Source organism: Colobus angolensis, unplaced genomic scaffold (genome assembly GCF_000951035.1).
Source record: "Colobus angolensis palliatus isolate OR3802 unplaced genomic scaffold, Cang.pa_1.0 Scaffold353, whole genome shotgun sequence".
NCBI lineage: Eukaryota > Metazoa > Chordata > Mammalia > Primates > Cercopithecidae > Colobus > Colobus angolensis.
In genome coordinates this window covers 2,532,437-2,558,563 of record NW_012116855.1, presented here as the reverse complement: position 1 = coordinate 2,558,563, position 26,127 = coordinate 2,532,437, and positions in this window count along the sequence as shown.

Below are 26,127 nucleotides of genomic sequence, written 5' to 3'. Positions count from 1 at the left end.
AACTGCCTCAACTAGTGTGCAAAATAACCAAATAGCATCATGATGACAGGATCAAATTCACACATAACAATATGAACTGCAAATGTAAATGGGCTAAATGCCCCCCCAGTTAAAAGACATGGACTGGCAAATTGGATAAAGAGCCAAGACCCATCTGTGTGCTGTATTCAGGAGACCCATCTCACATGCAAAGACACATGTAGGCTCAAAATAGAGGGATATATGAATATTTACCAAGCAAATGGAAAGAAAAAAAAGCAGGGACTGCAATCTCAGTCTCTGACAAAACAGAGTTTAAACCAACAAAGATCAAAAAAGGCAAAGAAGGGCATTATGTAATAGTAAAGGTATCAGTGCAACAAGAAGAGCTAACTATCCTAAATATATATTCACCCAAAACAGGAGCACCCAAATTCATAAATCAAGTTATTATACACCTATAAAAAGACTTAGACTCCCACACAATAATAGTGGGAGACTTTAACACCCCACTGTTGATATTGGACAGAACAATGAGACAGAAAATAAACAAGGATATTCAGGACTTGAATTCAGCTCTGGAACAAGAGGACCTAATAGACATCTACAGAACTCTCCACCCCAAATCAACAGACTATACATTCTTCTCAGCACCATATTGCATTTAATCTAAAATTGACCATATAAATGGAAGTAAAACACTCCTCTGCAAATGCAAAAGAGCAGAAATCATAACAAACAGTCTCTCAGATTACAATGCAATCAAATTAGAACTCAGGATTAAGAAATTCTCTAAAAACTGTATAACTACATGGCAACTGAACAACCTGTCATTGTTATTGAGTGACTACTGAATAAATAACAAAATTAAGTCAGAAATAAATAAGTTATTTGAAATCAATGAGAAGAAAGACACAACATATCAGAATTTGTGAGACACAGCTAAAGCAGGGTTTAGAGGGAAATGTCTGGCACTAAATACCCACAGAAGACAGTGGGAAAGATCTAAAATCAACACCCTAACATGACAATTAAAAGAACTGGAGAAGCAAGAGCAAACAGATTCAAAAGCTAGCAATAGAAGACAAGAAATAACTAAGATCAGAGCAGAACTGAAGAAGTCAGAGACATGAAAAACCCTTCAAAAAATCAATGAATCCAGGAGTTGTTGTTTTGAAAAAATAAACAAAACACATAGACCACTAGCCAGACTAAAAAGAAGAAAATAGGGAAGAATCAAATAGACACAATAAAAAAAATTGATAAAGAGGATATCAATACTGATCCCACAGAAATACAAACTACCATCAGAAAATACTATAAACACTTCTACATAAATAAACTAGAAAATCTAGAAGAAATGGATAAATTCTGGACACATACACTCTCCCAAGATTAAACTAGGAAGAAGTCAAATCCCTGAGTAGACCAATAACAAGCTCTGAAATTGAGGCAGTAATTAATAGCCTACCAACCAACAAAAGCCCAGAACCTGATAAATTCACAGCCAAATTCTACCACAGGTACAAAGAGGAGCTGGTACCATTACTTGGGGAACTATTTCAAACAATAGGAAAAAACAGACTTCTCCCTAACTCACTTCATGAGGCCAGCATCATCCAGATACCAAAACCTAGTAGAGATACAACAACAAAAAAATGAAATTTTAGGCCAACATCCCTGTTGAACATCAATGTGAAAATCCTCAATACAATACTGGGAAACTTAATCCAGCAACATATTAAAAAGCTTATCCACCACCATCAAGTTGGCTGCATCCCTGGGATGAAAGATTGGTTCAACATATGCAAATCAATAAACATAATCCATCAGATAAACAGAAGCAATGACAAAAACCACATGATTATCTCAATAGATGCAGAAAAGACCTTTGATAAAGTTCAACACCTCTTCATGCTAAAAACTCTCAATGAACTATGTATTGATGGAATGTATCTCAAAATAATAAGAGCTATTTATGACAAACCCACAGGCAATATCATACTGAATGGGCAAAAGCTAGAAGCATTCCCTTTGAGAACTGGCACAAGACAAAGCTGCCCTCTCTCACAACTCCTATTCAACATAGTATTGGAAGTTATGGCAAGGGCAATCAGGGAAGAGAAATAAATAAAGGTATTCCAATAGGAAGAGTGGAAGTCAAATTATCTCTCTTTGCAGAGGACATGAAAGCCCCATCATCTCAGCCCAAAATCTCCTTAAGCTGATAAGCAATTTCAGCAAATCTCAGGATACAAAATCAATGTGCAAAAATCACAAGCATTCCTATACACCAATAATAGACAAATCAAAAGCCAAATCATGAGTGAACTTTCACAACTGCTACAAAGAAAATAAAATATCTAGGAATACAACTTACAAGGGATGTGAAGGACCTTTTCAAGGAGAACTACAAACCACAGCTCAAGGAAATAAGAGAGGACACAAAGAAATGGAAAAACATACCATGCTCATGGATAGGAATACTCAGTATCTTGAAAATGGTCATAGTGCCCAAGGTAATTTATAGATTCAATGCTATTCCCATTAAGCTACCATTGACTTTCTTCACATAATTAGAAAAAGAAACTATTTCAAATTTCAGATGGAACCAAATAAGAGCCTGTATAGCCAAGACAATCCTAAACAAAAAGAACAAAGCTGGAGGCATGGTAGCATGCTACCTGACTTCAAACTATACTACAAGTCTACAGTAACCAAAACAGCATGGCATTGGTACCAAAACAGATTTATAAACCAACAGAACAGAAGAAAGTCCTCAGAAATAACACCACACATCTACAGCCATCTGATCTTTGAAAAACCTGACAAAAACAAGCAATGGGGAAAGGATTCTCTATTTAATAAATGGCATTGCATAAATTGGCTAGCCATATGCAGAAAACTGAAACTGGAACCATTCCTTACACCTTATACAAAAATTAACTCAAGATGAATTGAAGATTTAAATATAAGACCTAAAACCATAAAAAACTCTAGAAGAAAACCTAGGCAATACCATTCAGCACATAGGCATGGACAAATACTTCATGACTAAAACACCAAAAGCAATTGCAACAAAAGCCAAAATTGACAAATGGGATCTAATTAAACTAAAGAGCTTCTGCAGAGCAAAACAGGCTATCATTAGATTTAACAGGATACCTACAGAATAGGAGAAACATTTTGCAATCTATCCATCTGACAAAGGGCTAATATCCAGAATCTGCCAAGAATTTATATAAATTTACAAGCTAAAAACAAACCACCCCATCAAAAAGTGGGCAAAAGACATGAACAGACACTTCTCAAAAGAAGACATTTATGCCCCCAATAAATATATGAAAAAAAGCTCATCATCACTGGTCATTAGAGAAATGCAAGTCAAAACCACAATGAGTTAGCATCTCACACCAGTTAGAATGGCCATCATTAAAAAGTCAGGAAACAACAGATGCTGGAGAGAATGTGGAGAAATAGGAATGCTTTTACACTGTTGGTGGGAGTGTAAATTAGTTCAACCATTGTGGAAGACAGTGTGGCAATTCCTCAAGTATCTAGAACTAGAAATACCATTTGACCCAGAAATCCCATTTCTGGGTAGATACCCAAAGGATTATAAATCATCCTAGTATAAAGACACTTGTGTAAGTATATTTACTGCAGCACTATTCACACAATAGCAAAGACTTGGAACCAACACAAATGTCCATTGATGATAGACTGGATAAAGAAAATGTGGCGCATATACACCATGGAATACTATGCAGCCATAAAAAGGATGACTTCGTATCCTTCACAGGGACATGGATGAAGCCAGAAGCCATCATTCTCAGCAAACTAACACAGGAACAGAAAACCAGACACCACATGCTCTCACTCATAAGTGGGAGTTGAACAATGAGAGCACATGGACACAGGGAGGGGAACATTACACACTGGGGCCTGTCCGTGGTGAGGTGCAAGCGGAGGGATACCATTAGGAGAAATACTTAATGCATATGATGGGTTGATGAGTGCAGCAAACTACCATGGCACAAGTATACCTATGTAACAAATCTGCACATTCTGTACATGTATCCCTGAACTTAATGTATAAAAAAAAAAAAAAATCTTTGTTTCTTTTTTTATGATATCTGTCTCTTTGATAAATTTCTCATTAACATCCTGAATTGATTGCCTGTTTTGTTTTGAATTGCTCTTCAGAATTTTTTGGCATGTCTAGTTTTGTATCAATATTTTAAATCATCTTTCTGAAATTTTGTAGATTATTTTTGATTGAGATCTATTGCAGAATAATTATTATGTTCTTTTTAAGGTGTTATGCTTACTTGCTTTTTTATGTTTCTGTGCCCTTACATTGATATCTGCACATCTGATGTTGTAGTCACTTTTTCCAATTTCTTAAACTTGCTTTTGTAAGAAAGAGCTTTTTCCTTATGATGTATCTGTGGCATTGGTTGGATAGGGCACTTTATCTTTGATTCTGTATGGGTGCAGTAATGTAGTCTCTTTGACTCCTTCAGCGGTACATCGTGTCAGCAGTATGTATGACTTCATCAGTACCTGAGGGTGCAATTGTTAGTTGTGGCAGTTGCAAAGGATTTTGGGGACTGAGATTCCAGGTAAGCCAGTCTTTGAGCCCCAGTAATGGTAGTGATGAGCTGAGTATACCTTTGCTTGGGACTCAGGATGGTATATTCAGGCACCTGAGTTAGCAAGTCCAGACAGGCTGATTCTTTGGCCTCCAAGTGACTTAAATGCTTCTGGACTGGTAAGGTGTGTGGGTTTTGGGGCCTTTGGGCAGCCAGTGTAATGTGGACAGTGGCAGTGGTAATGGTGGAAGCACCATCTGGATCTTGAACGATACACTCTAGTATTGGCATTTCCTGTAATAAACTGAGCAGGCCAGTCTCCAGGCCCACAGGTAGCGCATGCAAGTAGATGTCAACTGTGGTGGTAGTAGCAGGGTTGGTAGACCCATCCTTAGTCCCCAAAAAGTAAGGCTTAGATTACAATGATATTGGACAGGACCAAGCAATTCCCTGGCCCCTGGACTGTGTGCTCTGGCACAGGGTGGTATGGGCAAAACCAGGCCAGATGGGTTTGTTCTTAGGTCCCCTGATAGTGTGTGCAGGGACCAGCCATAGTAGTCAAGTGAGTGGCAATCCCCCAGGCCACTGGCAGAATGCTTGAGTTGGGGGCAGCCTGCCACTGCAATGGTAGGGTGACTTTCTTGGGCCAGCGGGTAGGAAACACGTGTCACTTGAGCCTCAGCCCCAGCAATGGTACCTCATGCTTTGGTTGTGTCTTAGATCTGGTAATGTTAGCTCATGCCTCACTTGTGCCTCAGCTACAGGAGCATCATCCTGTTTTTCTCTTCTACTTCTGGCCTGGGAGCACTGAGCCTCAAGACAGTCTGCAGCCTGTTCAAGGCAGGGCTCTAAAATGGCACCTCATTAACTTCCTCGGTCTCAGGGAGTGTGTAGGACCAAGTGTGAGCTTCCTCTCTGAAGCAGTGCTGTCACACAATCTCTAGACGCTCCCTAGTTGGTTCCATGGCCTGTGAATGTCAAGGGGCTCTCCCATAGCTAGAATTTAAGAGTCCATGGTGTGAGAGAGGACAGCTGAGGGTCTCTCACTTACCCTTGTCCTATATTGAGGAGTCTCTTTTGGCTCCCAGGCAATCCCAGTCAAACAGGCTGCCTTGCTTCCCTCTCCGTATTTGCTTTAGTTATTTCTAGTCACTTGTTTTGTTGTTGAATTCCTGTATTGTCTCTTGGATGATCTATTAAAAATGTGATTATCTACTTACTATTTTGGTTCTTAGTCAGGAAGGTGCTTACAGTCAGCTATCTTGAAGCTCCTGATAATAGATATTTTAAAATACTATGCTCACCAACTGATAATTACACATATTTTTCAAATGTGCATATAACTTATTTCAAAATAAAACTATGAAAAGATGCTCAGTATAGTTAATTATCCAGATAAATTAAAATTCAAACTCATATCATTATGCAGTCACTAGAATTGCTAAAAGACCAACAACACAACATGTAGGAGGAAATGCAAAGCAATTAGTACTGTCATATACTGCTGGTGTCATAATAAAATAAAACATACAATTAACTTATTACCCAACAATTCCCAGAGGTTTTCCCAAGAAAAATATAAAAACGTATTTAATAAAATAGTATGCATGTTTTAGAATTAAAGAATGTTAATTGAAATGTTATTCAAAATGATACAAATAAAAAAATCTAAATATTCATCAAAAGGATAATAGAAAAATAAAATATGATATATACAGCCATTGGATACTATTTAGTTATCAGAAGGATAAAATACAGAGTTGATTACATGGATGTATCTCAAGATTTTGTTGTGTTAAAAAATATATTTTGAAGAGTACATACTATATGTTTTATTTCTACGAACAATCAATAACAGGGTAAATAAGCCTATAAGCATAGAAATCAGAAAAGTGCTTAGCTTTAAGAATGAGAAGAAGAAAAACAGACAAAATAGATGAACGGATAGAGGTTCCCAACAGAGAATTGTAATCTATTTAAAAAGATCAAATAACACTGTAAAAGTGAATAATAAATTATTTAAAAGTTAGCTCAGTAAATGTGTTTAACACATTCAAATTTAAATAAAAGAACACAGATAGAAATATGGAAATGCAGGAGAGAATAAAGAACCTCAAAAAAGACAAACATATGGATAAATATAAATAAATATTGACTATGCACAACAATAATTGTAATTTTTTGTTTAAAATATATATAAAGAAATGAAAATTTAGAGACTACCAATGACGAAGGTAAGAGTTGAGTAAATGGGGTTTAAAAGATCTAATTTTCCTGTCATATTGGTAAAATGTAAACATATTTATTTCTATTATATTAAATAAAGGCACGGTAAAAAAAATATGAGTATATAAATAGCATTTAAACAGAAAGAAAAATAAAATGATGAAGCACTGATAAAACTGAAAAAAAGAAAAAGAAAAAGAAAAAGAAGCAGATGGTCAAATTAGGAAGTCAATGGTAATAAGACAGAAAAACTTGTTAAGTAATTATGTTGAATATAAACGGACTATGTAAATCCAAGTAAAATATAAAACTGTTAAATGGTTAAAAATTCAAGCTTACTTGTATGTTACTTACAAGATATGAATTTTAAATATATTAGGAAAAATGTTGAAGGTAAAAGGATATTAAAAAATATGTTATGCAAATATTAACTATGAGAAAGCTGGAGTAACTATAGTAATACCAGACAAAGAAATTAAAGCAAGAAGCATTGCAAGATATAAAGCAAGATATTTTAAAATAAGTAATAAAAGTTTAAATCTAAAGGAAACTGCCAAAATTCTAAATCCATGTTTACCTGACAGTATAGCTTCATAAAGAAAAAAAAAAAAAAAAACCTGACAGAAATAAAAGCATAAAGAAATTCACTACTATTGATGTAGATTTAACAACAATGAAAACCTCTTTAATAACTATTATAGTAACCACACCGCACATCAATAATAATTTGAAATAACAGTTATGGTAATGAAATTACAATAAATGACAATACTTCCACTAGTTTGATGAAATTTCCAACTTTAAAAAATTTGTGTATAATATTCACAAAAAGCAAGTGTGTATTATTTTATAAAGAAAGCCTAAACAAATGTCTTCAGATTTTAAACTTTTGTATCTTCTGACAACAAAGGATGAAATTGTGACTAAAATATGAAATTGAAACCAGAGAAACAAAAAACACCAGGAGCTAAGCAACATACATTTAAATGTCAAGGAAGATACCAATGAAAATTAGAAAATATCATGACATCAATGATAATAAAGTAGAATATATATAAGATTATGGTTTGCAGCTAAAACTGTAGTGTAGAAAGATGTATGAGAAAGAAATGCTAAAACTCAATGATTAACCCAACTCATTAAATCAGAAAATCAGTAACATTAAATTAAACTTAAGAAATGTAGAGGAGAAATAATAAAGACAAGTGCAACATTTAAAGAAATGTAAAAATCATTTAGAATAGAAAATATCAACAATTATAATGAAGACATATTACAAACAAACAAACAATAAATTTTTATATTTGACAAATTGGATTAAATGCATAGGCACCACAAAATTACTGATTTACAAAGGAACCAAAAGAAATACAAGATTTTAATCTATTTTCTATCAAATAAATGTAATGTTTTGTTAATAACCTATAGGCATATACATACATTCAGAAGTACAAATAGCTTCATTGTTTAATTCTTCCAAATATTTAAAGAAGAAATAACACCAATCTTATATAGTGCTCAAGAAAATATTGTTAATAAGTAGCAATTTGTAAACTTTTTTATGAAGCCAGAATCAATTTAATTTTTCTATTTCACAAAGATACTAATAACAAAAGAAATTATGAAACAATCTTTGCCATTAACATAGTTAAAAATTTATGAACAATTAGCAAATGTAATCCAACAACATGTAAAAATAAAAATGCAATATAACCAAAAAATAGATTCAACATAATAATGTTCCATCTGGCTTTTTCTGTGAAAGAACATGGCATACTGATTCTATGTAAATACAACAAGCAAAAAAAAAAAAACCATGAAAATCATGAGAAATAAAAGACTTTTAACAGCCTATTAGAGTACTGAAACCAATATAAAAGTATTGTAATTAAGACACTATGGTACTTGCATAGAACGGGAAAATGACAAACAAATCAAAAGAGTTTAGAAGCATTCCTCCAAAATTAGCACATCAGAAAACTTTAAAAAAATTTTTTTAATAACTAGTGTTTGAACAATTATATATCTATATAAACAAAAATGTGACTTGTCTTATCTGGCAAAACTTACATCATTCATAAAAATTAGTTTTGGATGGATGTCACCTAAATATAATGTTTTTAAAATAAAGATTAAGAAGACATCTTAATGACTTTGATTTAAGCAAAAGTTCTTAAATATGACTCACAGATCACTAACAATAAAATACAAAGTAATACATTGACATACACTGAAGTTATAAACTTTTATGCTTTAATAGTGTATTAGTTCATTCTTACACTGCTGTAAAGAACTACCTGAGACTAATTTATACAGATGAAAAGTTTAATTGACTCACAGTTCCACAGGCTGTATAGGAGGTATGGTTGGGGAAGCCTTGGTAAACTTACAATCATGGCAGAAGGGTGAAGAGGAAACAAGCACATATTCACATACCAGCGGGAGAGAGAGATCTTAGGAGGAAGTGCTACACACTTTTATTAGGTTGGTTGCATAGGTAATTGTGGTTTTTGTATTACTCCCAATGGCAAAATTGCAACTGCTTTGACACCAACCTAATAAACAACCAGATCTCATAAGAACTCTATCCAGAGATAGCACTAGGGGAATGGTGCCAAACTATTAAAAACCACCTCTAGGATCAAATTACCTCCCTCAAGGTCCCACCTCCAATACTCAGAATCACAATTCAACATGAGATGTGGGTGGGGACACTGAGGCAAACCACATCAAATAGAAACTAAAATGAAACCCATTGTAAAAAGAAAGATATCTACTAGGAGGTGGAGCCAAAGACAAAATAGAAGCCTCCATTGATTGCCACACATCCCCATAAGGACACCAATTTCACAAATATCTAAACACACACACACACACACACACACAAACCTTCATAAGAAAAAAATCCGGTGAGCTCTGATAATACCAGATTTTATCCTCATATTGCTGAAAGAGGCAATGAAAAGGTAGAAAAAACTGTCTGGAATCATCACTCACAGATGCCAACCCTCTCTCACCCCCCAGCAGCAATGGCTGTGGAGTGCAGCTCTGGGCAGTGAGGGAGGGAGAGCACAGCAAATGTGAGTAATTAAACTCAGTGCAGTCCTGTTAGAGCAGGATTAAGAAAGAATCCCACAAGAAAAAAAAAAATCAATGAAACTCCAGTATGTCTGGCAAAAGACCTTTCACTGGAACACTTACAGGCCAGGAGAGAGTGGCATGACATATTTAAAATGATGAAAGAAATAAATAAAGATGTTTACCCTAGAGTAGGATATCCAAGGAAAATATACTTCAAACGTGAAGGAGAGATAAAGGCCTTCCCAGACAAACAAAAGCTGAGGGATTTCAACACCAGACATGTCCTACAAGAAATGCTAAAGGGACTACTTCAATCAGAAAGGAGAGGATGATAGTGAACAGTAAGTAACCACTAGAATGCACAAAACTCACTGATAATAATAAGTGCAGAGGAAAACACAGAATATTATACCACTGTAGCTGTGGTGTATAAACTAGTTTTATCCTAAGTAGAAAGACTTGAATATGTACTAGTCAAAAATAATAACTTCTCGAGAATCGTGTGATAAGATATAAATAGAAACAATCAATAAAAAGTAGGAGGTGAGGATAAGGTGTAACATTTTTATTCATTTCCTTTTTGCTTATTTGTTTGTTTATGCAAACAGTGATTATAAGATAGTATTTACAAACCTCATGGTAACCGCAAACTGAAAAAATACAAGGGAAACACAAAAAATAAATATCAGGAAAACAAATCATGTTACCAGAGAAAATAACCTTCACTAAAGGAAGACAGAATGGAAGCAAAGAAGGAAAAGAAGACCAGAAACAACCAGAAAACACATTTAAAAATGACAGGAGAATGTCCTTATTTGTCAATAAAGCATCAAATGTAAATGGACTACAACTCTCCAACTAATTTTTTGGATTAAAAAATTAGACTCATTGATCTCTCACCTGTAAGAAACAAATTTCAGCCTTTAAAGAAACACATACACTAAAAATTAAGAAACGGCAAAAAATCTTCCATGCCAGTGGAAATCAAAAAAGAATATGAGTAGCTGTACTTATATCACACAATATAGATTTCAAGAAAAAAAAAATAAAAAAGAGGAAAAGAAGGTAAATATATATTGATAAAATGGTAAGTTCAGCAAGATAATATAACAATTTTTTTTTTTTTTTTTTTTTTGAGATGGAGTCTTGCTCTGTCGCCCAGGCTGGAGTGCAGTGGCCGGATCTCAGCTCACTGCAAGCTCCGCCTCCCCGGTTTACGCCATTCCTGCCTCAGCCTCCTGAGTAGCTGGGACTACAGGCGCCCGCCACCTCGCCCGGCTAGTTTTTTGTATTTTTTAGTAGAGACGGGGTTTCACCCGGTTAGCCAGGATGGTCTCGATCTCCTGACCTTGTGATCCGCCCATCTCGGCCTCCCAAAGTGCTGGGATTACAGGCTTGAGCCACCGCGCCGGCCATATAATATAACAATTTTAAGCATATATGCACCCAACACTTGAGGACACAGATATATTAAGAAAACATTATTTGAGCTAAAGAGAGAGAAGCCCTAATACAATAATAGCTGGAGACTCAACACCGCACTTTCAGCATTGGGCAGATCTTCCAGACAGAAAATCAACAAAGAAACATGGGACATAATCTGCATTATAAACCAAATGTATCTAATAGATATTTCCAGAACATTTCATCCAAGAACTGCAAAATACACATTGTTCTCCTCAGTACATGATTATTCTTAATGATAGACCACATGTTAGGTCACAAAGCAATTATTAAGACATTCAAAACATTGAAATATGAAGCATCTCCTGACCTCAGTGAAATAAAACTAAAAATCAAAAATAATAAATCTCTGAAACTATAGAATTTCATAGAAATTAAACAATATGCACCTGAATGACCAGTGTATCAATTGAGAAATTAAGAGAAAAATGGATAAAAAATTGAAACAAATGATAACGGAAACACAACCTACCAAAACCCATGGAACACAGAAAATGCACTACTAATAGAAAAGTGTATAGCTATAAGCACCTACATCAAAAAGAGAAAAAACTTCAAATAAAAAATTTAATGCTTAATAGTAAAGAGCTAAAAAATCAAGAGCAAAGCAAACCCAAATTAGTAGATAATAGGAAATATTAAAGATCAGAGAAGAAATAAATACAACTAAAAGGAAAGAACAATAAAATCATCAAAAAATAGTTTGCATTTTAAAAATTTAAACAAAATCAATAAAACTTCAGTGACAGAAATTGAGAAAAAAAGAGGAAATCCAAATAAGTAAAATCAGATATAAAAAAAGAGACATTACAACTGATACTGCAGAATCAATAGCTCATTAGTGGCTACTATGAGCAACCACTTGCCAGTAAACCGGAAAATCTCAAAGAAATTGTTACATTCTTAGACACGTACAACCTATGAAGGTTGAATCATAAAGAAATCTATGCACACGTATGTTTATTGCGGCACTATTCACAATAGCAAAGACTTGGAATCAACCCACATGTCCATCTGTGACAGACTGGATTAAGAAAATGTGGCACATATACACCATGGAATACTATGCAGCCATAAAAAAGGATGAGTTTGCGTCCTTTGTAGGGACACAGATGCAGCTGGAAACCATCATTCTTAGCAAACTATCACAAGAAGAGAAAACCAAACACCGCATGTTCTCACTCATAGGTGGGAACTGAACAATGAGATCACTTGGACTCGGGAAGGGGAACATCACACACTGGGGCCTATCATGGGGAGGGGGGAGGGGGGAGGGATTGCATTGGGGAGTTATACCTGATATAAATGATGAATTGATGGGTGCTGACAAGTTGATGGGTGCAGCACACCAACATGGCACAAGTATACATATGTAACAAACCTGCATGCTATGCACATGTACCCTAGAACTTAAAGTATAATAAAAAAAATAAAAATAAAAATAAATAAAAAATAAAAAAATAAAAAAAAAAAGAAATCTAAAACCTGAACAGACCAATAGCAAGTAATGAGATTGAAGTGCAATGAATAGTCTCTCAGTAAAGAAATGCCTAGGGGCCGGGCGCGGTGGCTCAAGCCTGTAATCCAGCACTTTGGGACGTCGAGACGGGCGGATCACGAGGTCAGGAGATCGAGACCATCCTGGCTAACACGGTGAAACCCCCGTCTCTACTAAAAAATACAAAAAAACTAGCCAGGCGAGGTGGTGGGCGCCTGTAGTCTCAGCTACTGGGGAGTCTGAGGCAGGAGAATGGCGTAAACCAGGGAGGCAGAGCTTGCAGTGAGCTGAGATCCTGCCACTGAAAAAAAGAAATGCCTAGGACTCTGGTTTGACTGCTGAATTCTACCAAACATTTAAAGAACTGATACCAGTTCTACTCAAACTGTTCTAAAAATTGAGAAGGGAACACTCCAAATTCATTGTACATGGCTAGTATTATCCTGATACCAACACCAAATAAAGACATATCAAAAACATAAAACTACAGTCCAATATATTTGATACATATGGTGCAAAAATCTTCAACAAAATAGTAGCAAACAAAATTCAACAATATATTAGCAAGATCATTCATTATGGCCAATTGGGATTTACTCTGGGATTCAAGGATGATTCAACATATGCAAAACAATTAACATGATACATCATTTCAGCAGAATAAAGGATAAAAAGCAATATGAATGTTTCAGATGATATTGAGAAAGTATTCAATAAAATCCAACATCACTTTATAAAAATGCCCTCAAAAAAACTGAGAATAGAAAGAAGATGCTTCAACATAATAAAAGTCGTATGTGATACGCCGATACCTAGTATCCTCCAAAATGGAAACAAACTAAAAGCCTTTCCTATACGATCTAGAACATTATGAGAATGTCCATTTTCTCTACTGTTATTCAGTATAGTACTGAAATTTCTGTAAGTGGAGGAATCTGACAAGAGATATAAAGGGCATCCATATTGGAATGGGAGAAGTCAAATTATGATTATTTGCAGAAGAAATCTTCTATTTGGAAAAACATAAAGACTCCACCAGAAAAACTATTATAACTAATAAACAAATTCAGTAAAGTTGAAGATACAAAATCAACATACAAAACTCAGTAACATTTCTATATGCCAACCATAAATGATTTGAAAAATAAATTTTGAAAGTAATATCACTGAGAATAGCCACAAATAAATTGAAATACTTACAAATGAATTTACACAAAGAAGTGAAAGATTCTCTGTAACAAAAACTATAAAAAACAGTAATGAAAAAAATTGAGGACATCAAGAAATGGAAAGATGTTCCATGTTCATGGATAGAATGAATCAAAATTGTTAAAACATCCATACTACCTAAAGCAATATAAAGATTGAATGAAATAACTATTAAATTACCAATGGTATTTTCACAGAAATAGAAGAAACAGGCCTAAAGTTTATATGGAGCCATGAAAGATCAAGAATGGCCAATGCAAAAAGAATGAAACTGAAGGAATTACATTCCCTGACTTCAAATTATACTAGAAAGCTCTAGTAGGCAGAACAGAATAGTACTGGTATAAAAAAGACACATAGACTAATGGAACAGAGTAGAGAACATAGAAATAAATCCACACACCTATAGTGAATTCATTTTCAAAAAAGTTGTCAAGAACAAACATTGGTAAAAAAGACAGCTTCTTTAGTAAATAGTGCTGAAAAAATGGATATTCATATGCAGAAGAATAACACTAGATACTTATCTTGCACCATATACAAAAATTCAATCAAAACGGATTAAAGACTTGGCTGGGCACAGTGGCTCACATCTGTAATCTTAGTACTTTGGAAAGCTGAGACATGCAGATCACTTGAGCTCAGGAGTTTGAGGCCAGCCTGGCCAACATGGTGGAAACTCATCTCTACTAAAAATACAAAAATTAGCCAGGTGTGGTGGCACATGCCTGTAATCTCAGCTACTAAGGAGGCAGAGGCATGAGAATCACTTGAACCTGGGAGGTGAAGGTTGCTGTGAGCTGAGAGCACAACAATTGCACTCCAGCCTGGGTGAGTGGTCTCACAAAAATAAATAAATTAATTAATTAATTAATAAAATGGATTAAAGTCTTAAATCTAAGATTTAAGTAGTTTCAAACTACGAAACTACCATAAGACAACATTGGAGAAACTCTCCAGAACATTGAACTGGGAAAATATTTATTGAGTAATATTTCAAAAGCAGTGGCAACCAAAGCTAAAATAGACACATTGGATTACATTAAGTTAAAAAACTTCTGCAAAACCAAAGAAACAATCAATAAGGTGAAAGGACAACCCACAGAATGGGAGAAAATATTTGTAAACTACTCATTTGAAAAGGGATTTGTTACCAGAATATAAAAGGTGCTCAAACAACTGTATAGGAAAAAATTTAATAATATGATAAAAAATTGGAGCCATCATCATGACAAATGGAAGGCAGGACTAGATTGCAGCTCCAACTCGAATGAACAGAGCAGTACATGGAAGCTTGCATTGTAGATTTTAGCTGCAGATCCACTGCAAGAATAAACCAGCAATCCTGAGAGGACCCACAGACCCTTTGAAGAGAGCCGACTGTTCCTGCAGGACCTAGGAGACACCCCAAATACTGTGAGTGCCCCAACTGCAAAAATGGGAATGGGAGAGCTGCCTCTTCTGAGCAAACACCCCTACTGGAGAAACTGAAGGTCTTTTTCTGAGAACAATTTCTGACCTTACCTGGAGCTGAGTCAATTTAGAGAGCCAAGCAAAATACAGCCATAAAGGAAGCATGGGAAAGGCCCTGGGAGCTCGTTCAGTACCCAAGCAAGCCATTCCTGCCTGGCACCACAGAGAGCCATCAGGAGGATGGCCGGGTGGTGGGTGAGGAAACACAACAGGGAGAAGGAAATATCCAGCTGAATTTTGTAACAATTTGAACAGTGCAAGAAGCCTCCTGGCCAGAACTCAGGGGAGGGTGCAAAGCTGGTGTGCAGACTCCATCAACAGGGGAAGAACTAAGCCCTTTTCTTTCACATCGGGGAAGCAGGTAGCATGGGGCAAGTTCTCAAGCCTGACTTGCCCACCACTTGGAAACAGACTCGGTGCTGTTAGGGGGACACAGTGGGAGTGAGACTGGTCCTTTGGTTTGAGTGGAAGCTAGGTGAGGCTTATGACTGCTGTCTTTCCCCCACTTCCTTGACAACCTGCATGACTCAGTAGTGGCAGTCATAACCTTCCTAGATACACAACTCCATTGACCTGGGAACCTCACCCCCATCCAGCACAGCAGCAGCAGCAAGACCTGCCCAAGGACAATCTGAGCTCAGTCTTGCCTAGCCCTGCCCCTCCTTGGTCGTCCTTCCCTATGTAACCTGGTAGCTGAAGAAAAAAGTCATATAATCTTGGGAGTTCTAGGGCTCCGTCCACTGCTAGTTCCTCTGTATACTAACACAGCTGATGCTTTCTGGAAAGTGCCACTGCCTGGCATGAAGCCAACCAGCACAAAAATAGAACATTAAACTACCAAAGCTAAGAACCCTCACAAAATCCATAGCACCTCCCCACCACCTCCACTGAAACAGGCACTCATATCCATGGTTGAGAGACCCGTAGATTGTTCGTGTCACAAAACTCTTTGTAGACAACCTCCAGTGCCAGCCTGGAGCCAGGTAGACTTCCTGGGTGGCTAGACTCAGAAGAGAGACAACAGTCACTGCAGTTTGGCTCACAGGAAGCCACATCCACAGGAAAAGGGGGAGAGTACTATATCAAGGGACCACCCTTTGAGACAAAAGAATCTGAACAACAGCCCTAGACATTCCCTCCGACAGAACCTATCCAAATAAGAAAAAAAAAGAAAATGAACTCTTGTAATATGACAGAATAAGGCTCTTTAACACCCTCACCCCCCCAAAAAAAATCACACTAGTTAACCAGCAATGGATCCAAACAAAGAAATCCCTGATTTATCTGAAAAAGAATTCAGGAGGTTAGTTATAATGCTAATTAGGGTGATGCCAGAGAAGGTGAAGCCCAATGCAAGGAAATTTAAAAAAAAAAAAAGAGCAAGGAAATTCAAAAAATTCAAGAAGTGAAGGGAGAAATATTCAAGGAAATAGATCACTTAAAAAAATAAAAAAAATTAGGAAACATTGGACACAGTTATAGAAATGTGAAATGCTCTGGAAAGTCTCAGCAGTAGAATTCAACAGTAGAAGACAGAAATTCAGAGCTCAAAGACAAGGTCTTCAAGTTTACCCAATCCAACAAAGACAAATTAAAAAAATAAGAAAATATGAGCAAAGCCTCCAAGAAGTCTGGGATTATGTTAAATGAAGAACCTAAGAATAATTGGTGTTCCTGAGAAAGAAGAGAAATCTGAAAGCATGGAAAACATATTAGGGGGGATAATCGATGAAAATTTCCCTGGCCTTGCTAGAGACCCAGACATCCAAATAGAAGAAGCACTTCAAACACCTGAGAAATTCATTGCAAAAAGATCATCACCTAGGCACACTGCCATCAGGTTATCCAAATTTAAGATGAAGGAGAGAATCTTAAGAACTGTGTGAGAGAAGAACCAGGTAACCAGTAAAAGAAAACATATCAGATTAACAACAGATTTTTCAGCAAAAACCCTACAAGTTACAAGGGATTGGGGCCCTATCTTCAGCCTCCTCAAACATAACAATTGTCAGCCCAAAATGTTGTATCCAGTGAAACTAAGCATTATATATGAAGGAAAGATACGGCCTTATCCCATCTTAGAAAAACCATGGATGGGGAATTCTATAACCAGAGGCCTTTTCTGATTTGCTGGTATTCCTCTCCTTAAAAGGTCACTACTTAATATTTCCACTAGATGCAACAAGGATGGAAGGCAACAGTAGGAGCCATAGAAGCACAATAACAATCCACATACTTTTTAGGCTCAGTAGTAGCACAGAATAGACAGCCCCTAGATGTCCTTACAGGTGAGGTAGGTGGTACCTTTGCAGTCTTAAATGAAACACGCTGCCTCTGGATCAACATCTCTAGTTAAGTTGAAGAAAACCGGCCGGGCGCGGTGGCTCAAGCCTGTAATCCCAGCACTTTGGGAGGCCGAGACGGGCGGATCATGAGGTCAGGAGATCGAGACCATCTTGGCTAACATGGTGAAACCCTGTCTCTACTAAAAATACAAAAAACTAGCCGGGCGACGTGGTGGGCGCCTGTAGTCCCAGCTACTCGGGAGGCTGAGGCAGGAGAATGGCGTGAACCCAGGAGGCGGAGCTTGCAGTGAGCTGAGATCCGGCCACTGCACTCCAGCCTGGGCAGCAGAGCAAGACTCCGTCTAAAAAAAAAAAAAAAAAAAAAAGTTGAAGAAAACCTGCAGGTGCTTAAAGATCAAGTGAAAATCATTCACAGGTTAAGAGAAAACACAGGCTCCATACCTGGATGGCTACAATCCCCCTTTAATAAATTTCAGTCTTCATTGTGGAACTGGTTAGTTCCATTATTAAGCCCCCTATTGTTCATATATTTTATATTAATGTTTGGATCTTGTCTAACATTGTTAATGTTACCATAACTCGAATTACTTCCTCACACCTAGAAGCAATCAAACTCCAAATGGTGCTGCAGACCGGACTACACATGTACACACCTTTCTTCTGAGGACCTTTAGATCAACCCCAGGAAGAGCCCTAGGTGCTGCTCCCCACACAATACCCCTTTTCAGCAGGAGGTAGCCAGAGAGTCGTCACCCAACACCTCCTAACAGCAATTAGGATTACCACTCCAGAGTGGGGAATGATACAGAAGTTAAGAAGGAATTACTTAAGCAGATAGCAAGGGCATGGGAGTCCTTGGTAAGGCTTTTCTTCTTAATGAAAAGCAGTCCCAAATCATTTTCTAACAAAGAGAAGGTTGTAAGCTGGAAGCTTGCACAGGTGAATGTTGGCAGGAACTAAGGACTAGACATTTTCAAATTGCAGCTCCATCTTCTCTTCTCTGCCAGCCACGTGCACTGTAAAGCAGCAGACAAGATGATGCCGATCAACTGGAAAGCCCATTTGCGTAAGAAGATTAGGATGGGGTGACCAGCTTTTCCCGTGCACTATGTGGAAGTCATACCTGATCAAACCAATCTGTGAGCCCTATGCAAATCAGACACTGCACTTTCCAGCCTGCCCATAAAATCTGCTGCAGTTCATCGCCTCTCCCCTTTCCCAGATGTCTGTCTCTCTTTGGCAAGGAACTGCTCTATTCTCTCCTTTCTTAAGTCTATTAAACTTTCCACTCCTTAATGCTCCCCAAAAAGAAAAGATACAGTCTTTTTCAGACAAAGAAATACTGAGAGAATTCTCCACTACCAAGCCACCACTACAAGAACTGCTAAAAGGGGGTCTAAATCTTGAAATAAACCCTGAAAACACATCAAAACAGAGCTGCTTTAAAGCATAAATCACACAGGACCTATAAAACAAAGATACAAGTTAAAAAGCAAAAACAAAAACAAAAATGCCAAAGTACACATGAAATAAAGAGCATAATGAATGCAATGGTACCTTGTATTTCAATGTAACATTGAATGTACATGGCCTAAATGCTCCACTTAAAAGATACAGAACTGCAGAATGGATAAGAACTTACCAATGAACTATCTGCTGACTTCAGGAGACTCACCTAACACATGAGGACTCAGTTACAGTTAAATTAAAGGAATGAGAAAAGGTATTTCATGCAAATGGACACCAAAAGCAACCAATGGTAACTATTCTTATATCAGGCAAAACAAACTCTAAAGCAACAGCAGTTAAAAGAGACAAAGAGGAAAATTACATAATGATATAAGGCCTTGTCCAAGAGGAAAATATCATAATCCTAAACACACATGCACCTGACACTGGAGCTCCCAAATTTATAAACAATTACTAATAGACCTAAGAAATGACAGAGACAGCAACACAATAATAGTAGGGGACTTCATTACTCCACTGACAGCACTAGACAGATCATCAAAACATGAAGTCAACAAAGAAACAATGAGTTTAAACTATACTTTGGAACAAATGGACTTAACAGATATATACAGAACATTTCATCTAACAACCACAGAAAACACATTCTATTCAATAGCACATAGAAATTTCTCCAAGATAGACCATGTGATAGGCCATAAAACCAGCCTCAATAAATTTAGAGAATTGAAATCCTATCAACCACTCTCTCAGACCATGGTATAAAACTGGAAATTGACCCCAAAAGGAACCTTCAAAATCATGCAAATACATTGATATTAAATAACCTGCCCCTGAATGAGCAGTGGGTAAAAAACAAAATCAAGATGGAAATTAAAAAATTATTTGAACTGAATGACAATAATGACACAACCTACCAAACATCTGGGATACAGCAAAGGCAGTGCTAAGAGGAAAGTTCATAGACCTAAATGCCTACCAAAAAAAACAAAAAACAAAAACAAAAAAAACCTGAAGAGCACAAGGTCACACTCAAGGAACTAGAGAAACAAGAACAAACAAAACTGAAACGCGAACCCAAACCCAAACCCAGCAGAGGAAGGGAAATAACCAAGATTGGAGCAGAACTAAATGAAATTGAAAAAAAGAAACAACACGAAAGATAAATAAAACAAAAAGCTGGTCCTTTATAAAGATAAATAAAATTGTTAGACCATTAGCAAGATTATCCAAGAAGAGAGCAAATCCAAATAACCTCACTAAGAAATGAAAAATGAGATATTACCACTGACACCACTGAAATACAAAAAATTATTCAAGGATACTAGGAACACCTTTACCAACGTAAACTAGAAAACCTAGAAGAGATGTCTAAATTCCTGAAAAAAATACAACTCTCCTAGCTTAAATCAGAAAGAATTAGATACCCTGAACAGACAAATAATAAGCAGCAAGAAAAAAAAGTCCAGGATCTAGCTAACTGAATCCAACAATGTATTAAAAAGATAATCCACCATGATCAAGAGGGTTTTACACCAGGGATGCAGGGATGGTTTAACATATGCAAGTCAATAAATGTGATACATCACATAACATAATTTAAAACAATAATCACATAATCATCTCAATAGATACATAAAAAGCATTAAATAAAATCCAGCATTCCTTTATGATTAAAACTTTAGCAAAATTGACATACAAGGGACATACCTCAATGTAATAAAGCCATCTATGACACACTCACAGCCAACATAATACTGAATGGGAAAAAGTTGAAAGCATTCCCTCTGAGAACTGGAACAAGACAAGGATGCCCACTCTCACCACTCCTCCTCAACACAGTACTGAAAGTCCTAGCCAGAACAATCAGACAAGATAAAGAATTAAGATCATCCAAATTTTTAAAGAAGAAGTCAAACTGTCACTGTTTGTTGACGATATAATAATTTGCCTTGAAAACCCTAAAGACTCCACCAGAAAGCTCTTAGAACTCATAAAAGATTTCAGCAAAGTATCCAGATACAAGACATCCCATGCTCATGGATGGATAGAATTAATATTGTCAAAATGACCATACTGCCAAAATGAATCTACAAATTCAATACATTTCTCATCAGAATGCCACCAACATTCTTCAATTAGAAAAACATTTCTAAAATTCATATGGAATCTTAAAAGAGTTCGCATAGCCAAAGCAAGACTAAGCACAAAGAGCAAATTGGAGGCATTGCACAACCTGATTTTAAACCATACTGTAATGCCATAGTTACCAAAACAGTGTGGTACTGGTATAAAAATAGGCACACAGACCAATGGAACAGAATAGAGCACCCAGAAATAAACCCAGGTACTTACAGGCAACTGATCTTTGACCAAGCAAACAAAAACATAAAGTGGGGAATGGACACCCTTTTCAACAAACGGTGCTAGGATAATTGACTAACCACATGTAGGAGAATGAAACTGGATCCTCATCTCTCACATTATACAAAATCTCTCATTATACAAAAATCAACTCAAGATGGATTAAGGGCTTAAATCGAAGACCTGAGACTATAAAACTTCTGCAGCTAACATTGAAAAAACCCTTGTAGACATTGGCTTAGGCAAGGATTTCATGGCCAATACCCCAAAAGCTAATGCAGTAAAAACAAAGATAAATAACTGCAACTTAATTAAACTAAAGAGCTTTTGCACAGCAAAAGGAACAGTCAGCAGAGTAAACAGACAGCCCCACAGAATGAGAGAAAATCTTCACAATCTATATATCTGGCAAAGGACTAATATTCAGAATCTTCAACAAACACAAACAAATCAGCAAGAAAATAAAAGCAATCCCATCAAAAAGTGGGCTAAGGACATGAATAGACAATTCTCAAAAGAAGATATATAGGGTGGCTCACGCCTGTAATCTCAGCACTTTGGGAGGGCAAGGTGGGCAGAGCACGAGGTCAAGAGACCGAACATGGTGAACATGGTGAAACCCCATCTCTACTAAAAATACAAAAATTAGCTGTGCATGATGGCACGCACCTGTAGTCCCAGCTATTCAGGAGGCTGAAGCAGGAGAATAGCTTGAACCCGGTAGGCAGGGGTTGCAGTGAGCCGAGACTGTGCCACTGCACTCCAGCCTGGTGACAGAACGAGACTCCATCTCAAAAAAAAAAAAAAAAATTCTCAGCATCACTAATGATCAGGGAAATGCAAATCAAAACCACAATGTGATACCACCTTACTCCTGAAAGAATAACCATAATCAAAAAAATCAATAAACAGTAGATGTTGGCAGGTATGTGGTGATCAGGGAACACTTCTACACTGCTGGTGGGAATGTAAAGTAGTACAACCACTATGGAAAACAGTGTGGTGATTCCTTAAAGTACTAAAAGTAGAACTACAATTTGATCCAGCAATCCCACTACTGGGTATCTAACCAGAGGAAAAGAAGTCTTTATACAAAAAAGATACTTGCACATGCATGTTTGTAGCAGCACAATTCACAGTAACAAAATTGTGGAACCAACCCAAATGCCCATCAATCAACGAGTGAATAAAGAAACTGGTATGTGTGTATGTGTATATATATACATACACACACACATACATATGTGTGTGTGTGTGTGTATGATGGAAATCTACTCATTCATAAAAAGAAATTTATTAACAGCATTTGCAGTGACCTGGATGAGATTGGAGATCACTATTTTAAGTGAAGTAACTCAGGAATGGAAAACCAAACATTGTATATTCTTACTAATATGTGGATTCTAACCTATAAGGATGCAAAAACATAAGAATGATACAATGGACTGTGGGAACTTGAGGGGAAGAGTGGGATGCGGGAGAGGGATTAAAGACTACAAATATGGTGGAGTGTATACTGCTCAGGTGATGGATACACCAAAATCTCACAAATCACAACTAAAGAACTAACTCATGTAACCAAATACCACCTGTATTCCAATAACTTATGAAAAATAAGTTTAAAATATTTTTTAAGTTGGGCAAAAATTTTAATAGACATTTCTCAAAAGAAGACATACAAATGCAAACAGGCATATGAAAAGGTACTCAACACCATCGCTCATCAGTGAAATGCAAATCAAAACTATAATGAGATACCATGTCACCCCAGTTAAAATGGTTTGTATACAAAAGACAGGCAATAATAAATGCTGGTCAGAATGTGGAGACAAGGAAACCCCCCCACACTGTTAATGAGAATATAAATTATGACAACCACTGTAGAGAACAGTTTGGAGGTTCCTCAAAAAGACTAAAAATAGAGCTACCATATGTTCCAGCCATCCAACTGCGGGTATATATCCAAAAGAAAAGACATTAATATATTAAAGAGATATCTACGTTGCCATGTTTGTTGCAGTACTGTTCACGATAGCCAATATTTGGATACAGCCTAAGTGTCTATCAATAGATGAATGGATAAACAAAATGTGCTATGTATACACAATGGAGTACTATTCAGCCAAAATAAGAATGAGATCTTATCATTTTCAACAATATGGATGGAGCTGAATATCAATGTTAAGTGAAATAAGCAAGGTACAGAAAGAAAAACATTGCAAGTTCTCACTTATTTGTGGAATCTAAAAATCAAATCAATTGAACTCTTGAACTTAGAGAGTAGAATGATGGTTACCAGAGGCTGGTAAGGATAGTAGGGGGTGAGGAACTGGGATGGTTAATGGATACAAAAAATTTAGAAAGAATAAATAAGATCTAATATTTGAAAATACAAAAGGGTGACTGTAGTCATTAATAACTTAATCATACATTTAAATGTAACTTAAAGAGTAAAATTGGATTGTTTGTAACACAAAGGATATATACTTGAGAAATGGATATACCATTCTCCATGATCTTATTGTTATACATTGCATGGCTGCGTGAAAACATCGTATATACACTACAAATGTCTACATTTACTATGTACACACAAAAATTAAAAATAAAAATTTTACAAAAGAAGAAAGATAGATAAATAAATAGAAATATAGATGAGAGACAAATTGTTGTTATGTAACTATCTAACTAGTTATCTAGCTAGATGGAGATATATCTACCAGAAAATGTCATTTCTAAAAAATATAAAAACCTAATATTATTAAATAAGAAAATCAGCCAGTAAGCCCAATAGAAAAATAGGCAAAAGAGTCTTGCAGAAACTAATTTCATAGAATATGAAAATTGCAAAAAATATCACCTACATCATTAGACATCAGGGAATTGCAAATTGTAACCAAAATGAGACACACACACACACACACACACACACACACACAGATGGCTACAAATATGCATGTAAAATACAAAATATTTATGGTAATATAAAAAAGTCAAAACTTTCATATAATTTTGTGGGGAATGTAAATTAATACAAGTAATTTGTAAAATATTTGAACATATACAGAGCTTATGTCTCAGCAACTACATTCTTACATGCATTCCAATAGATAGGCATATAGCAAGTTTCCAAAAGACATGCAATAAATTGCTCCTATCAGCAGAATTTATGGTATTTCTAAAATGGAAGCTACTTAAATGTCCAGTGACAATAGGATGGGAATATAAATTGTGCTATATTCACACAGTAAAATATTTTACAGTAATGAGATTAAAAGAAGTGTAAGAAAATATGGCAGAAGATACAAATTTTGCAAATATAATATTGAGTGAAAAAATCCGAAAATGAGAGTGTGGTGGTCAGTTTTATATGTCAATTTAGCTACACTATAGTCCCCAGTATTCAACAAAACACAAGTATAGGTGTTGCTGTGAAGGTATTTTGTAGATGTAATTAAAGTTCACAATTGGTTGACTTTAAGTAGGAGAAATTTTTCTAGATAATCTTGACGGGCCTGATTCTATCAATGGAAAGTCTTGACAATCTTGATGGGCTTGATTCTATCAAAGGAAAGTCTTTAAGAACAGAACTGAAGCTTCCCTAGGGAAAAGAAATTCTGCATGTGGACTGAAGCTTCAGTCCATGTCTGGAAGTTTCGGTTTTCCTTTTCTAACATCTTCACCTAAGGATTTCAGTTATGCATATCCAACCTCCACAATCATGTAAGCCAATTCACTGCAAGAAATTATATATGTAATAAGATTATACACACATACACACATATCTGTTATATATATGATTTATTGCAAGGAATACATACACGTGTATATACACACATATACACACACTACTTACTGTGTTTCTCTTCTTGAAACCAAATGTATCTGGGCTAATACAAAGATTTATTTATATAAAGTACAAAAATTGGCAAAATCAATCTAACTTGTAAAATATTAGGATAGTCATTACCCTTGGTGCAAGTAACAGGAAGAATAATATAGGAACATTTCAGGTTAGTGGTAATATGTGTCTCTTGATCTTGATGCTGGTGACATAAGTATTCACTTTGTTAAAATTCATTGAGCTCCAACCTTATTTACTATGTATATGAAATTAGTTTTCTCTATGCTATGCTTTAATAAAACATAGAAAAAAAGGAAGAGATGGGATTAAGAGAATAAGGGAAGTACCAGAATAGATGAGCAGTGATTCAGACTTATTAATAAGGAACACTACTCAATTGCTGATCAAACCATTCAGTTGGGATAATGAGACTGTTTTTTGAGTGTTGTAAGAATCTGGAGGCTGGATTCAACTGCCTCTACTAGGGCATTATGAAGAGGAAAAGCAAGCTAACATATTGAAGGAATTTCCTTATATTTTCTTCTTCTTCTTCTTCTTCTTCTTCTTCTTCTTCTTCTTCTTCTTCTTCTTCTTCTTCTTCTTCTTCTTCTTCTTCTT